General features: G+C 43.3%; 1 protein-coding gene and 1 long non-coding RNA gene across 4 annotated transcripts in view; one reads left to right on the top strand and one right to left on the bottom strand.

Moving 5' to 3' along the window:
- Positions 1-17,205, bottom strand: part of SACS (sacsin molecular chaperone) — a 76,536-nt gene that overhangs the window by 39,474 nt on the left and 19,857 nt on the right. The window lies entirely within an intron of this gene.
- On the top strand, positions 3-16,979 carry LOC137211351 (uncharacterized). 3 transcript variants are annotated; one of them, XR_010937042.1, is made up of 5 exons: positions 3-674; positions 5,720-5,902; positions 9,597-9,844; positions 10,876-10,938; positions 13,767-16,979. It is a non-coding gene; the product is annotated as an uncharacterized lncRNA (long non-coding RNA). The 3 variants fall into 3 exon arrangements; XR_010937041.1 differs by lacking the exon at positions 13,767-16,979 and having other exon boundaries at positions 5,720-5,890; positions 10,876-12,008; XR_010937040.1 differs by lacking the exon at positions 13,767-16,979 and having other exon boundaries at positions 10,876-12,008.

Here is a 17,205-nt window from a genome sequence, read left to right as displayed (position 1 = left end):
CGCCATCCCTCCGTCTGCGACAATGCCAGGCAGGGACCGCCAGCAACACTTCGCTGGAAACGCGGGACGCAGGTTTACAGAAGACTTGTGTTTTCCTTGACCGAGTTCAGAAGTGCCAGGACATGCAGAACTAGACCTGCAGGGCCTACGTCTCCTTCAACCGTAGTGATTTGAGTCTCTGGAAGCATCTCCAAATGAGGTTGACGGTGGCCTCTCGGGCACCAGCGGGGAACGAGGCGGCCGCAGAACAGTGTCCCCGCGGATTCGTTTCCTCTTTGTTTTTAAGGTACAAAAGGAGGATCGATGATTCGGTTTCCTGATGGAGTAAGGACTGCCAGCAGGAAAGTGATAGATGAGAATGCACGCGAGCGTATCCTATGACGCGTTAAAACATATGCAACTTATTTTGGCAATATTGTCTTCCGTTGTTGTGGCCCGTTTCCCATCGCACCTGCAAGCTCCTTGAAATCAGAAGCACGAGTCTCAGAGTTGATGGAATCGCCCCAGAGTGACTAACGTTGCCTTGTAATTTGAAAGTGTATGTGGCTTGTTGACGCTTCAGAACATGTCAGTCCTTTCTTCCGGCTAAGTCTCTCGTAGGTGTGGAAGAGACACATTGCAAAAAAAAGAAGGCAACGTCTACTCAGGCAACTCAAAGGCTCTGTCGTGAACAGGTAAACTTTTGTGCTTCTTGTTTAAATACCCTTAATAGAATTAAATTTTAATGTTGACCCCAAAAATGGTATTAAATACTGTTTTTCAATTTTACCCAGAAAATATTACTCAGAACTCACTATCAGTAATAAAGATACAAAACACCCTTACAGCTGTTCCATCCCTTCCTTCCAACCGTATTTAAAAGTGAAGTTGCTATAAGCCATGCAGGTTTTTCCCTACTTGGAACAAGTAAGCACGTTCAATCAATTACAGGAGAACGTGCAAATTCAGTATAAAGATCAGGCCAGAAAACCCTAACGGATGAACGTTCACGTTCACTTCTTCAATCAGACGAGGCCATGCAAGCAAGTGCATTAGAATATCAATAACAAGTAGAAAGACTGTGAGCGCTCAGCCCTCTGCTAAAGTGCCAGGACAAATCTTTCACACCTCAATCCTTTGATAACCCTCAGATCTCTGATTTCCTTAAGGAGCCAGGCAAACAGGGTGTAGTGGCAAAGGAACAAAGGTGCACAGTGAAGACTCGAGAGACAAAGAAATGATCTGAAGGGAGAGGATTTCACAAGAAGTGAAGCAGATTTGGCTGGGGAAGGAGGCTGATCACAAAAAGCTTTGAACACCTGGAGTTCAAAGTACACTCAGGATATCCTTTAAAGGGTTGGTCAGCACGGGGAATGCAAATCTGGAACTCAGGCGAGGTGTCAAAGCTAAGGATATAGATTAGGGAATCATTCTTTTAATCACTCTGTTGACGTTTGTTAAACCTCTCCTGTGTTCTAGAGGCACACACTTCTAAACTGCAGGAATACAGCAATGAACAAAACAGAGTCCCTATCTCATGCTTACATTTTGAGGAAGAAGACAATAATAAACAAGTGGACAAATGATACATAAATTCAAGCTATGAGGTCAGCCAGTTCTGTTTAAGTGAGGGGAGGGCGTCGGGGCAGTGCAAGATGGGACAGGAAAGGCACTCGGATGGTCGCAGAACTTCTTCCTAAGAAGTGACAGCAGAGGCCTGGGTGAAACACAGGAAGATGAGCTTATCCAAAGAGAACTTACAAAGGGGGCAGAGCACTGGTGCAGCTCACACCCCCCTCCTCTTTCACCTGCACTTGGTGTCGCTGCCTAATTCTTCCCCCTCTTCCAGTTCTCTCTCTGATCCATGCCCAACCCAACACAAACTTAGATTTGGAATTAGTGTCTCTTGTTACTGGTGGCTTCCCGGGGCCTGGAAAAGGTCCTAACACAGAATAGGTGCTCAGTAAATATATACAAAGAAAGGAAGGAAGGACTGAGGAAGGGAGGGAGGAAAAGAGGGAGAGACGGAAAAGAAGGAATGAATAAATATCTGGAAAATACAGAAAAGTGTAAACTCAAACATTATTCATAATTCTAACACCAACCTTAATACAAACAACAATTTTATACATGGCCATAAATTTAAGGGTTTTTAATATGATGGTAATTATACCATGAACACATAGTTTTCAATGTTTTTATCACTGTGTAAATCTCATTTCTATTAACTGCCTAACTTTCCATTGAGAAGAAATATCTTAGGCTACTTAACCCGATGAATAAGTATGGTAGTTTAATTTTTAATAAGTATGGGTATTTTAATTTTTCAAAAGTGCACAGACTTCGTAACTGTTGAATATCTGTTCATGAAACGTCACCATTACGTATGATAAGAAGGAAATCTGCAAAATGTATTCTAAGAAGTGTTAAGCTGAGCCTTATATTCATTCTGTAGGAACCTATTATCAAATGCAGAACAGCAAGAAGCCGAAGCTTTAGTCCTTTCTTTTAGAACGAGTCCAAATCAGTAAGATAGGAGGGGGTCATGGGACCACCCTCTGAGCCTGTTTCAGTTATAGAGGCGGGCAAATGAAGCTGTTTTATTGGACAAGCTGGAGTCAGCAGGACGCAGAGAACAATGTTATTCCTTCTAATGACCCCTGTTTTAACTTGCCCTGGTGCTTTCTCTCTTTCCCTGGATGACGTAATCTGGCATTGCATGGGCCCCAGCTTCCCCATCACTCTTAGATGATGAAAATCTTCCAGTCCCTAATATGGACACGTTTTAGTAACTGAAAATCCTATCCAGGGTAATCATCAAAATGCCAGGCCAATCCAGGGTAAAAACTCTTAAATTTTTATTCTGGTCCATTTGCAATCTCACACTGCAGTTTAGAAGCATAGCTCCAGGCTCAGGTTAACTTCCCCTGAAACAATGCTTTGTGATTTCACAAACTGGTATGCGCCTGATAGCATATCTTTGATCAGAGGGAAACAATTAATTAGCCCCTTCTGGAAAATGTTCTCCACTTACACAAAGACAAAAGTATAACAAATCATTATTCCTTTGTTTCATGAGTCAGCACAAGGCTGTTTAGCTTGGAAATAAAAAGATGAGGACATTGCGGGCATGCCATTCAGTGAAGTCCTTAAGAATAAGTCAAACCATAAACGAAAGAGGGAGAGGAAAAAGATCTCTAAGGGAGAGAAAACAGCACCTGCAAATCATGGAGTCAAAAATAGCAATAAAGCTGAGGAACTTATAATAGTTCCCTACGAAAAGGTCAGAGGGCAAAATTCGTGCTGGGGCATAAAAAATATGACCACGCGGTCATGAAGTCTCTAGGCCACATATGGAGTGACTGGAGGGGATGGGGAACCCCTTTCAGATTTTAATCAGGTTAGGCGATCATAGCTACATTTTACAAAGATTCCTCAGGCAGCAGAACTGAGGGTGACTTAAGGAGACAAGACTTAAACTAGGAACAAAACCAAGGGAAAAATTGTATCCGTGAGATTAAGTAAAAAGCTTCAAAAAGGGCGTCAGCAATGCCAAGTAGCTGAAGTGCCCATAGGATCTGACACCAGGGAGGCCATTGTTGACTTAGTTCTTTGCTCCAAAGCCTACAAGAATTTGTAGGATCCAGGGTCAAGCTATTCAGCGTGGCATACAAGGCTCATCACAGCTGAGCACCAATCAACCTTCTCAGAGTCTTCTCAGGCCACCCTGCCAACCATATTATAGCCTGTGTCCGAGACCAGCTGATACTAATATGTAACATTCATGGAATACTCACTACGTGCCAGGCACCTACTAAAAACCTTCTGTGATTCAGCTCATTTGATCTTTCCAACTATGCCGTGAAGTACATAAAAACCTCAACTGTCAGGTAAGGAAAATGAAACTAAATATCTTACTTACAGATCTACAGCTATAAATGGGAAAGCCAGAATTTGAACCCAGGTCGTGCAACTCCAAAGCCCCAGCACTGTTCAGTGTTAAACTACAATATTTATAAAATGCAGTCACTTCACTTTGCCTGGCTCTCCTCGTGGGCTTCACCTGCGTTGTGCCACCTGCCTGCATCCTCTACCCACCCCTCTCCATCTGACAAGTCCCTAAGTCATAGTCCTAGAATCACCACTTCTCAAAGCTTTCCTCAACCCTTCCAGGCTGCTTCCTTCTGTATAATCTGAACATTGTATATTCACATTGGTGCTATAGCGCTGATCACATTTTTATTAATCATATTTCATTTCTATTCATTGCAATGCATTTTTCCTTGAATCTTAAGGGCCAGCGCACAGAATTATTCAACAAATGTTACTCAGACGTTTAGGGTTAAGTGAATGACTGCATATAGGTGGATATTCACTCCACTCCTAAGATCAGTCAATAAGGTTTCATTTTGGTTTTTACTTCTGTTCAAAATGCTTTTGGCTGCAAGTAACTGACTACCTGACTAGCAGTAGCTAAACTGATAAGGGTTTGTTTTTCTCTCACGTGCAGAGGAAGACTGCTCTTCTGCAGTGTCAGGACCAGCACCCCAGTGACGTGGGGACCTTCTCTCCTTCTCATAAAATGGCTAATACAGCTCCAATATGTCCATATTCAGTGTAGGAAGAAGGAAGAGGGAAGACACCCATCCTGTTTTATGGGAAAAGAAGAATTTTCCCAGCAGACTTCTATTTCTCTCTCATTAGCCAGAACTTTATCACATGGCCACCTCATAGCCGCCAGGAAGGAAGGAAAGTGGACACAGTTGTCTCTCGGTATAAGGAGCAGGAGGGAGGGGGGATTGGTTCCACGACCCCCGTGGTTTCCAAAATCCTTAGATGCTCAAGTCCCTTATATAAAACGCCATAATATCTGCATATAACCTACACACATCTGCGTACTTTGAATCACCTACAGGTTACGTATAATACCTACTACAATGTAAATGCTCTGTAAGCAGTTGCCGGCTCCTGGCAAATTCACGTTTTGCTTTTTGGAACTTTCTGGATATGGAGTTTCCACAGGTTTATTTAGCTCTTCAAGCCTCCATAGTAGGTTCCAGCAAGATCGTAGGGATTTGTGAGTGATCACTGGATCAGCCCGCAGCATTGCTCTAATCTACATGGCAAAATTATGTTCAAATAATCTGCAGAAATCTTAGAAAACAGTGCAACTGATAAGATTTTAGAAGATGCCGTGTAGTAACATACCAAGGTACATTTTTCTGAAGGAAGGGGGAGGGGTGATATTGCGTGCAAGTAATGTTTCTTGGCCTTGGGATGGGAATTTGGGCAGATCCTATGACTTTTTTGCTCACTCTAATATAATGGCAGCCCTGAGGTCACTTTAAGTTATTTCAATTCTATGATTGGAAGAAGTTCAGCCAAAATCATTACGTAAAAATTCAACCTTCAATCCTCATTCGAAGGTCAGTTTTCTCCTCACTGAAGCCATCACCACCCCACACTAAGGCGGGTGGTCAGAGCCTTCCTAGAGGGAAGGGGTGGGGGTGGGGGCGGTTCTCTTCTCTCCTTGTTCCCCCAAGTAGTCAGCTGCGATTGAGCCCACACAGGCCAAAGCCCGGAAACAGGAAAGGAAAGAGGGTGGTCTGTTCCTACTTGGCTGGGTGGACCTGAGCCCTGTGGGCCTGGCAGGTGATTGCGGTCACCTTTCTCTTCCTTACCCCTGTGTTACTGAGCCTCTGTGTTTGATAAACCTCCCCCCGTTCCTGCTTTCCATCAGATCGCCTGACCTTGAAGGAGCATGGGAAGTCCACCGTCCTGAGTCAGACTTGCTGGTTTCCACTCGTTTTGTCTCCATGCTTTCCTGGGGCATCCAGCACCTGCCCTCTGCCTGCCACAGCCTCCACTGCCGGTGAATATCCTAAAAACACTGAGTTGGACCCTTTAAAAGGTGCATTTTATGGTATGTGAATTATATCTAAAAATAATAACATTGTAGTTGATGCGAAGGCAAAGGCATTCCCTGTACCACAGTGTGTAGAGTCCCTCTGGGCACAAACATTTGTGAATGTGGCTACTTTGACTTTTCTGGTGAGTCCAGTGGTTTGTCTATTTAACCGTCTTCTTAAGATGCTCTGAGTCTTTTTCCAGAATGTTCGGAACTGACATCTTTGCCCTCAGATACATACAGGAACAGAATGAAATACAAACGCCTTAGAAGGACATTCAAGTTCTACTTTGTCACGCTCATCTCTCACTCCCCGCCCTCGCCCCAATTTACTCTCCCCCACCCCTCCCACCTACCCTTCTGGGCTCTGCTACAGCCTCCTGAAATTAACTCCCCAGCTCTCTCACGTGGTCTCTGCCTGTATTCCCCTTCCTTCCCCGATGTCCACTCCTCCTTCAGATGCACCCCAAGTATCCTTCGCTGGGAAGCCTGGTGCTCACCTTCTAGATGACTTCCCCCATGGAACCCACAACTCCACCATCAAAGCCTTACGCACAGTGATCCTTTGCACAGAGGATCTGGGCTTCAACCAGTGAGGCAGAGCTTATCCGGCAAGCCACGTTCAATACAACAAGCCAGACAAGTGACAGAACTTCCCTTCTCTTTGTGCCAATGGAGACACGGTGCCTTAACTTTTTTTTTTTTTGAAATAACTTTGATTTTATTTGTAATTGTATACATTTGCTTATAACTTTGACAAAGAACATCAAAGAATTTGGCACTGAAATCTCATATTGCCGTGATTAAAAGGAACCTGAGAGCTTGGATAAGGGCAGGGTTAATAATAATGATTTGACTATGATATCTTATCCCTGAATGCTTTTGACATATTTTATAGTGTTCTTTAAAAGCTCAGTAAATATAGTATGGTATCCTGGATTGGTCCTGGAATGGAAAATGATACTAGTGGATAACTAGTGATTACAAATAAAGTCTGGAATTTAGTTAATGATAATGTCCTAATGTTGTATCAGCTAGAACTCTTGTGATTGAAAGTAACTGAGGCTCAGCTCAGTGTACAAGGAAAATGGAACACTCGTGAGTTTATCTCAAATTAGACTTGGTATGGTACAAACATCTTTCTCTCTATTCTGCTACTCTCTCTGTCTCTCTCTCCTCTGGATCCCTCTATGTTGCTCTAAAAGAAAACCTGTGTACTTCACTAAGATGCCATTGTTAGCCCCAACCAGTTATCTACTTAACATTCCAAGTGGAGGAAATGTATGCTTCCCTCTCCAATATCTATGTATGAAAAGTGCTAAAGAGCTAAAATCTGTTTTAGTTATTTATTCACCCTTGAAATGATTACTAAGCCTGTTCATCTTGGCCATCCAAACTCATGTGATCAAGTAAGAATCAATCAACTACAGGGAAAAAAACTGTCTTCGGAAAACTGAATCTATGCAGTCATGTCACCAACATGTATGATCTCAAACAGGATAGGGCTTCTTTGCTACATGATCCCATGGCATCCTGCATATTCCTCAGTGAAATTATTCTAAATCATCGCAAGTCCGCCTTCCTCATAAGATCATCTTTGGTGACTTGAGTTATGAAATATTGCCTTACGCATCTTTCTATCTCCATGTTTATCTGATGTTAGTAACTACAAAATATTTGATGAAAGGAGACAGAAAATAAATCAATCTGATGCAGGTAAGAAAAATAACTGGAGTTAGCACAGAATATGTTAATATTCGTTTTTGTTTTTTGGCATTTAAGCAAAATTAATTTTGTTTAATGGAGGCATTAGATTTTAGTCCATGCCTCTGTTTGTTTCTCTGAGGTGTAAGTGACATGTAATATTAGTTTCAGGTGTACAACATAATGATCGGCTCTTTGTATATATTGCAAAATGATCACCGCAATAAGTCTAGTTAACATCTGTCACTACACACAGTTACAATTTTTTTCTTGTGATGAGAACTTTTAAGATCTACTCTTAGCAACTTTCAAATATACAATACAGTATTATTAACTGTACTCACCATGCTGTACCTTAAATCCCCATGGCTTATTTATTTTATAAAGATGCTCATTTTTAACATAGCTCCTAGATGCTAGCTTTTCCCATCTTCTTTTTTTTTTTTTTTTTAAAGTATTATCCATTTAACTTGAAGGTGAGGTTCTAGACTCAGCATTTTCACATAATGAATGAGAATCCACTGGAGCATCTGGTTTCTAGCCAACAGGTGAAAGAAATCCAGCAAGGCTCTTTAAACCCCATTCAGGATGGGAGTCGGGGTGGCCCAGGAAGCCTGAATGATCATCTCAGATTCTCACTTATTCTTCCCTTCTACACAAGGAAGGAAAATGGAGATAGACGAGACGGTGCCTTAACTTTTATTTTTAGTTCCATTAAACATGCTTTGGAAAATGATGTCATGTTTCTGAATGAACATTCCTCCCTTTCCTCCTTCCAAAGAGGGACTACGAATTCCCTAAACTGCTGTAAAAGTTTTGAGAAAATAGGATTGTATAGACTTTACATGATGCTTTTGAATCTATTGTTAATGTGAATGCGAGGTAGTTGTTTGGTTGCCAAAAATCCTAGATGATTCAAAGATAGCTTTGCCAAAGCGAAATTAACCAGGAAGGGCCTTAAGTGTAGTCATGGTTATACACAGCAATGGGGTAATACGAAAGAACTTTGCATTAGAAAGGAAAACAGTGACTCAGGCCCTCAGAGTTTGTAAAGGTGACACATCTTGAGCCATATTAGCCATTTCAGGGAATAATAAAACCACATATGGTTTCTGAATTCCTCTTCCATTATGACGACCTTGATTAAACATCCTCTTGGAATGCTTTATAGAAAATACGGAGATAGAGTGAGCTGACTATAGCAGTATGTTCATTAAAATAAATGTACTGCATGTTAATAATTAGAGTGTTTTAATGGAGTCTCGGCCCTAGACACAATGGTAGGAAACTTACGACATAAACCTATAAAACACTCCATCATAAAACTGATTAAATTGAACATAAAAAACGGAAATGGTATGAGCAATGAATACCATAATACACTCTAATACACTTCTTCCTTTTTTCTGTTTCTTCCAGCTATCGATATTGTGCTTTTCTTTCAGGAAGTTAATAATTTTCCTTCTGTTTTGTCCTTTATTTACACAAGTTGCTTTTCTTCACTTTCCACCTGTCTCCATCCTCCACCCCTTGTGTGGAGGTGAACTGATGGTCAGACCCAACCCCCCCTGCAGCCCCGCTCTCACACCTTTCCATGGGAGGGATGTCACCGCTCCGAGCTCACTTCCTCACCTGTACGACCCTTCCTCAGGGTTACGGTGAGGTGAAAAGGGCTGTCGCTGACCTGGGAGGGTCGCATTTATTCATACAATAAAAATGCGTGACAGGGATTCCCTGGTGGCGCAGCGGTTGAGAGTCCGCCTGCCGATGCAGGGGACACGGGTTCGTGCCCCGGTCCGGGAGGATCCCACATGCCGCGGAGCGGCTGGGTCCGTGAGCCATGGCCGCTGAGCCTGCGCGTCCGGAGCCTGTGCTCCGCAACGGGAGAGGCCACAGCAGTGAGAGGCCCGCGTACCGCAAAAAAAAAAAAAAAAAAAAAATGAAAGGGAAAGTGCTAACATTAAAGGAAAGTTCCTGAGCGTCACGGTGGTGTCTTCCATTAAAGGTTTTCTTGGATGAGCACGGCCGCCTCAAGTTCCCGTCAGGAAAGAGACTGCCCTCCTGGTTGATTCTGTGTCTGGACTGAGTTCTGGTTCTTCCTTTTCCTCCTTCATCATCTTTACTCCCAAGCGTGCCCAAGGTCAGCTCCCATCTGCTCCATCCCTCACGCCGTCGAGGATCTGCATCCCTGCCAGCCACATCCCCCCTGCTCACGAGGAGTCCCACTCCAAAGTGCCCTGGGATTCCCTTCAGGTGCGTTTCCCTGTGTCTGTGTGTGTTTAGAAATAGAATTTATTCTTCTTTCGTCTCTTTAAACCTTCTTCGGAGAAGACCACGCACACGGGCTAACTCTCAACAAGACGTATCCCTCTCGATGCCACGGCACAGTCTCCTCTGATCCCCACTTGCTTCTTCCAGCAGGAAGGCAGTGCAGCCTATTCCTGTCTCTCAAGAATATTTCTGTTGCTGTGTGGGCACTAGGTTCAGAGTTTGGGAAGATGAGTCACCTAACCGCCTCTAAGATCGTATCACAGAGACCACTGACCACTGTTCACTTAAAGCAGTCATTGGGATGGTGAGAAATTCAAAACCACCCATAATAATAATACCTGCCATAATGAAACACTTACTGGGCACCAAACACTTCTAATTTAATCTTCCCTAAAATCCTATGAGGCATTTTTTTTTTTTTTTTTTTTTTTTTTTTTTTGCGGTATGCGGGCCTCTCACTGTTGTGGCTTCTCCCGCTGCGGAGCACAGGCTCCGGACGCGCAGGCTCAGCAGCCATGGCTCACGGGCGCAGCCGCTCCGCGGCATGTGGGATCTTCCCGGACCGGGGCACGAACCCGTGTCCCCTGCATCGGCAGGCGGACTCTCAACCACTGCGCCACCAGGGAAGCCCTATGAGGCATTTTTATTTCTATTTTACAGATTTTTTTAAAAAAGAGATTCAGAAAGGTTATAACTTCCCCAGACCACACACAGGGCCCAGATCTAACCCCACTCCGTGCAAACCCATACCCTGTCCATACCCCCATATGGGGTTGTTATTGGTGCTAATAGAGATGTTTATATCCTGGGGAAAACATGACTCCAGGGTCCATGTTCTACTGTTCAAATAAGAGAATGGTTTTCATGTATAAAAATTGCTGTGGCTCCAGAGACAGATTTGGGGTTCACTCTAAGGAAAAATACTCCACCGATTAGAACAATACTCATTTGTATTCGTTTATCACCAACCACATGCTGAATCTTTCACACCCACTGTCATATTTCATTCCCAGGTAAATCTACAAAGAAGACATTATCAACCACATTTATAAACCAGGATTCAGGACCCAGAGATGGTAAGTAATTTGTCTAAGATTTCCTTGCAAATGCCAAGTGTCAAGACTGGAACCCAGGTTTCCATTCAACTTCCTTATTCTATGCCGCTCCCCAGAATTGAAGTAAAGGGGAAACACTTTGCTTGAGATTCTAAAAATCTCACACAGTCAGCATGCTTTAGGGATAAAAGTGCCCTAAAATCTCTCCTAAGAGCTAACTACGATCTTGTGTTTTCAAGCACATGACAATTTTATAGTCTGGCTGGATGTAGGCAGCACAAAAGCCCTCACACACGTGCTGGAAAACACTTTTGAATGAATATGGTAAAGTCAGACAAAGACAAATATCATAGGATACCACTTATATGTGGAATCTAAAAAAATGGTCCAAATGAACTTATTTACAAGACAGACATAGAGTCACAGATGTGGAAAACAAACCTATGGTTACCGGGGGAAAAGCAGGGGGAGAAATAAACTGGGAGATTGGGATTGACATAGACACACTGCTATATATAAAATAGATAACTAATAAGGACATACTGTATAGCACAGGGAACTCGACTCAGTATTCTGTAATGGCCTATATGGGAAAAGAATCTAAAAAAGGGTGGATATATGTATATGCATAACTGATGCACTTTGCTGTACATCTGAAACTAACACAACATTGTAAATCAACTACAGTTCAATAAAAATTAAAGATAAATAAGTAAATACATGTGATAAATATATAAGCATGAATTACAGAATGGAGATACAGACAGATCTATATGTCTATAGAGATATAGACAGATCTATATGTCTATAGAGATAGAGACAGCAAACGGTGAGATTTCACAATCCACTAGTTCTGTTCAGTTAATTACAGCCAATTGAGTCACTTGTGTAAAAATACACTCCCCTATGTTTAGTTGTTAAGCAGCGTCTCAGATAGAATCCCTAGACCATAATTTGATTAAACTAACATCCTTTGGATCAGAAGTATTTGAGAAATGAATTTATGAAAAATGGAATCTTTTTTATTTTGTCGTATTTTATTTTTAATATTTCTTGCTTACATTCATTAAAGATTTTTAAAAATAGAAAAACATGTTCTTATTTATCTAATGTCTAAATATTTGGACTTGGAGTAATAATGTCAACGAATGATCACTTCAAAAGCTGACCATTGTTTCATCTCTGTGCAGAGTCAGCGCCACAGTAACTTGAAAATATGAATCATAGAGACTGTGTCCACAAAATTACAGATCTGTGAATTTGTGGAAAACAGTGTTCTGTTTTTTTCCCTTTGCTTTATATAAAACGAGGAGCATGCTACAGCCGTCCTCACATGGAAGGGTTTATTAACAGCTTCATGCATTTGCTGTTTGGAGAACAATGATAGTAGTTGGCAGGCAACCACTACTGGAGGGGACACAAAGGAAATGCTAGTTAAAAATAGGTCAAGAGAGCTTTTTAAAGAAAATTGGGAATGAATCCATAAAAAAACAAAATGACTGAATTTTACATGATTACTGCAATTGAACAGATGCTTCATCTGTTAAAATCCTACATTTTTGCTCATTTCCCGAACCATTTCAAATTTTCTCTTGATAGGATTTTATTGGATAAACTAGATAGTTATAAAATGGAAAAAGAAGATGTCTATTTACTGACTGCTTCTAAAAATGAATATTTCTGAAGCACCAGGGACAAAATTTTTAAATAGAGAAAGGGTAGAATAATATTCAAATGTACAGTTTTTCTTTCAGAATTCACCCAAATCTAAATCTAAACAAACCGTATGATTGTTCACTATTTCCATAATCTTTACAACTATAATGGCTAAGTAATTTACATTAAAAACTCATCAATGGAAAACTTTTAAGGGCAACTGAATGTAGTTCAGAAAACACATAATGTCCTTAGCAAAGAAAGTTATATGTGTATTTGTCTTGTAAGCCTTTGGTCACTTCCTTGTTTTCTAAATATTTTCCCTTTTTGGTTAAATAATCTAAAGATATTATAGATGCAAAACAAGTATTCCAAGAAAGAAGTGCCGGTCATTCTCTGCAAACCCTCTCCTTACACATCCAGTCGGCCACTGTGTCCAAGTGCTCAGTCCTGATCAACACCTTTTGAGTCTGGCGCCTTAGACCGCTCGGCCATCCTGACACGACTGATCAACACCTTTTGAATCCATTCCCTCCATCTGTTCCTGTTGGTTCAGGCCCTTACCCTCTTTTACTCAGACCACTAGGTCAGGGTCCCAGCTCTTCTCACTGCCCCAAATTGTTTCCCCTCCGACTAATCCTTCCTGTTGCCACCGAGTTGATCTATAATGAAGTACGACTAAGCCTTTCCCCAGCATAACAACACTCAGTGCTTCAAGTTCAAAGGCTTCAGAGACAGGCTCACCTTTCCTGCCTTGTCCCGCCCTCCTTCCTGAGCATGCTCCCAGAGCCCTGCAGCCATGCTCATATCGGGGTACCTCTTTTGCACATTTCCCTGGACATTCTGTTTTAAAGATGTTAAAGTGGGGGAAAAAAAAAGCACCAACAGCTAGGCACGGCTTAACCAGTCAACTGAGTGGACGCAGAAGTTTGAGACAACTCAATCCAGGGAGAATCCATGCTATTAACTGAAAGAATAGGCTAATCCTAACCTAACCCTTTGAGCAGCCTTCACTAAATAATTGTAAGTAAATTGGGTAACATTCATGGTTTCATAAAGTTTCCAGAATAGGAAAGGGTTCTTAATCATCTCTTATTGTAACATGACCTATGGATCCAAAGAATATGATGATGAGGTACTATTAGTAAAGCGCAGACGTAGAGATGGCCGTCCCAGTGTTTGCCTTTTTTCAGTGGCTGTGAGCAGTGGACAGAGAAGCCATCAGTTGCCTCCTCCGTACTTAACACGGTATCTGCAAGACACGTGTCCTCCTCGCAAACCTTCTCTCCTCTCCTTCTGGGGCTCGACTGAAGCTTTAAGCTAAGCCCTCCCTAGTTAAAAATAAAGGTATGGTAAACGTGTGTGACGGGTCTGTAGCACATCACTGTCTTTTAAAAAACACATTTGCCTTCACCTTTCCCCATGCAGGTGAAAGGAACAAATTAAATACTGCCTGAAATCCGTTCATTCGGGACCCTGCACTCCGCCACCACTTCCTTGCAACGTCAGAACGGTCAACTCCTTTCTGTTTTTTTCCCTTTTGTGGGCAGTGGGGAGCAGGTAGCAATTTAACGTTACGTCAAAATGTCAAATGGTTTAGCTGTGCCTTCAGAGGCGAGATGTCACAATCACATGCAATCACTTATCCAGCTTTTCTGTCTTTTATATTTTCTACGATTGTTCTAGGGATTTTGTATTTTCCTATTCACTCTTTGAGGGCTTTTTCCACAGAACCTACTTACTTGGTCTAGGAGGTGCTGCAGCTTTCAGATTGAGTTTGCCTCTGAAAAGAATCAGCGTTTTGTTTCTGTACTGTTTTTCGATGGCTACTGCTTTCAATCGTAACAGACTAGAAATGAGAACCATTTATATTAAAGTTTCACATATAAATGGTTTTGCCTACTGCTTAATTTTAAAAAATCATCTCGAGTCAATTTGACGCTATGCTATCACTTCTCTATGAGATTCCTTCCCCCAGCACCCCTCCCCAGGAGATTCAGTAAATGAGATAATTTAAAATCCTGTTTCATGCTGGGTAATAAGTTAATTTTCTACTATTCTGAAGAAGAAGCTATAGTTGATTTTTCAGCGAAGGGGACCTTCCTAAGCAGTGTGTAAAGGGCAATGATTCCAACTGCCATGAATGGTAAATAACACATGTGTTTCTATGGCTCTGACTGTTCTCTTCTCCCATCTGTGCCTTCCGGTGACGGCACCGAACTTGCCGCGGCTCCGCACACGAGTCCCTCCTTCCCCCAGAGGAAACTGCCTGGAGCGGAGCAGCCCTTGGGGCTCCTCGGAGACCACCCTGCAGTTTTAGAAGTGCCCCCCGACACAGCTGTACACCCAGGGCCCTGCCACGAAGACCAGGGAAAAATAAGACGTCTAAGGGTTCGCTTTAACACACCGACGCAAAGAAAAAGAGGGTCGTGAACAAATGTGGTGGATTTCAATCATCACTGAATCTGCCCATTGGCTATATGGATGTTCATTGCAATAGTTCCCCCTACTTCTGTGGATGCCTGAAATTTCCCATGGTAAAATTTTTATCACAAGGTAGAGGGGTACCAAGGGCAAGCACAGGATTTCTGTCAATTCCAGGTAAGGAGGGTGAAAGCCCGAGCACCCCTCCACATACACCAACACTTTCCCTTTGCCCCATGGGCCCACTCTCCACCCTGCTCTGGGCCCCCGGCCAGAAATCCCCACCACCAACCAAGAAGGACAAGAAAGACAGCTTTGCAACTGCTCATTAGGCTGGGATGGTGGAGGCAGCACCGTTCCTGGGGCGCCTGCGTGATGACAGATGCTCTGGACTGTGGGTGAGCCATCAGGGCTGGTTTCTGGAGGATGGAGGGATGAGAGCAATGGTGCCCTTTTCCACATGAGGTACTACACAAGTGTCTTACATTCACCGTCTCTGATCTAACATTATTATAGGCATTATCTTCCCCATATTATGAAAAGAAGTGACTTACTCAAGGCTCCATGACTAGTAAACGGGATTCAAACCAAGTTATGTCTGGCTCAAAAGTTTATACTCTTCCCATTACACAATTTGTTTTCTCCTAAAGGAGCTGGGAGGGTGCTTGTTGAGTTGGTCTTGTTGTGTTTGGATGCAGAGGTAGGTGTCTAAGGAAGAGAGGAAAGAGAAGACACAGAAGGGACAGGATGGGAAACATCCTCCCCTCTCTGGCCACACACGAAAGACCGGTTTGGAGCCTATGAGGACAGAAGGTGAAGGACCAGTGCCCTGAAATACTGAATGGGAATAAGTCCATGCAGCACTGCCTCTTTCCTAGGACACAAAATCAGCACGGGCTTGAGGAGAAGCCATTCCTCTTCCCGACCTACCATCCACAGGTGGCAGTACTTTGGTCCCAAGGGTTCCATTGGGATAAAGTCTTACTGAGGCACCAGCTGCAGGGGTCATGACAAGTGCCCTTGACCAAGAGGCTCAAGTGGAAAGAATGTGAGCAAATTCGTTCCTGGGCCCATAGGAGATGTCACCGCTTGGAGGACACCCAGATGTAGCTGGGGAGGAATTTAAGCCAACAAGAAGAGCATGGAGGTTAAGGTCTTACCAACAGGTGAAGCTCTGAAGCCATGGAGACATGGGTGTAAATATTAATTGACCTTATTTATACTCACAAGCTATTGGAACCTAGGAGGTGCGGAATAATTGCTAATCCACTGTTCCTTCTTTGGACTCTACCTCCCTGGCTCTATTCCGGGGTTACTGCCACCAAATCCATGACTCCATCAGAAGTCAGGGCTGGCAGGGTTGCTTCGCCCTCTACTGCGCACCTGCTCTTCCCTGTCTGGGCTTAGTTTTCATACAATTGGACTCAGCTTATCTGCCTGCTCTCCTGAAGACTGGCCTCTGCTCTCTCATCTGAATCTTTGTTACTTCGATTATGGGATAGTAGGAAATAAATATTTGGTCTTTGCCTCTGGGTCCTGGCACAGAGCTCGTAAAACTCTCGGAATTTCCTGAGTGATACGAGTGTTTTCTGTATGCTGATGGCAGGGCCCCCAAATAGCCTCAGATGGGGGTGGGGAGGGGAGATGGTCACCCCAGGAACCAACCACATGATTAGAGGTAGGAACTTTCTCACCCGTTCTGATCTCCAGGGAGGGGAGATAGACTAGAGATCGACTTCAACCACCAACGGCCAATGATTTAATCAATCGCGCCAACATGATGACACTTAGCTGGGAACTCTGGAACGACCACCAAGCTGCAGGAGTTTCCAGGCTGGTAAGCACATGGAGGTGCTGGGAGGGGACGTGCACCTGGAGAGGGCCCGGGAGCTCTGCACACCTGCTGCCCCCAAATCTTGACCTATGCATCTCTGCCATGAGCTGTTCCTGAGTTGTATTCTTTATAATAAACTGTAGTCATAAGTAAAGAGCTTTCTGGGTTCTGAGTCAATCTAGTGAATTACTGAACCTGAGGGCGGGGGTCCTGGGAATCCCTGAATTTGTAGTGGGGGTAGCCCGGGGATCCCGTCCCTGCTGGCACCTCGAGTGAAGGCAATCCCGCAGGACTGAACCTGTAACCGTGGGGTCTGTGCTAACTCTGGGTCGTTAGTGTTGGAATCAACTTGAATTGCTGGACACCCAGGAGGT

This window comes from Pseudorca crassidens, chromosome 18, assembly GCF_039906515.1.
Source record: "Pseudorca crassidens isolate mPseCra1 chromosome 18, mPseCra1.hap1, whole genome shotgun sequence".
Classification (NCBI taxonomy): domain Eukaryota; kingdom Metazoa; phylum Chordata; class Mammalia; order Artiodactyla; family Delphinidae; genus Pseudorca; species Pseudorca crassidens.
The sequence above is the reverse complement of the archived record's forward strand: the minus strand, read 5'-3'. Positions and strand labels throughout refer to the sequence as shown.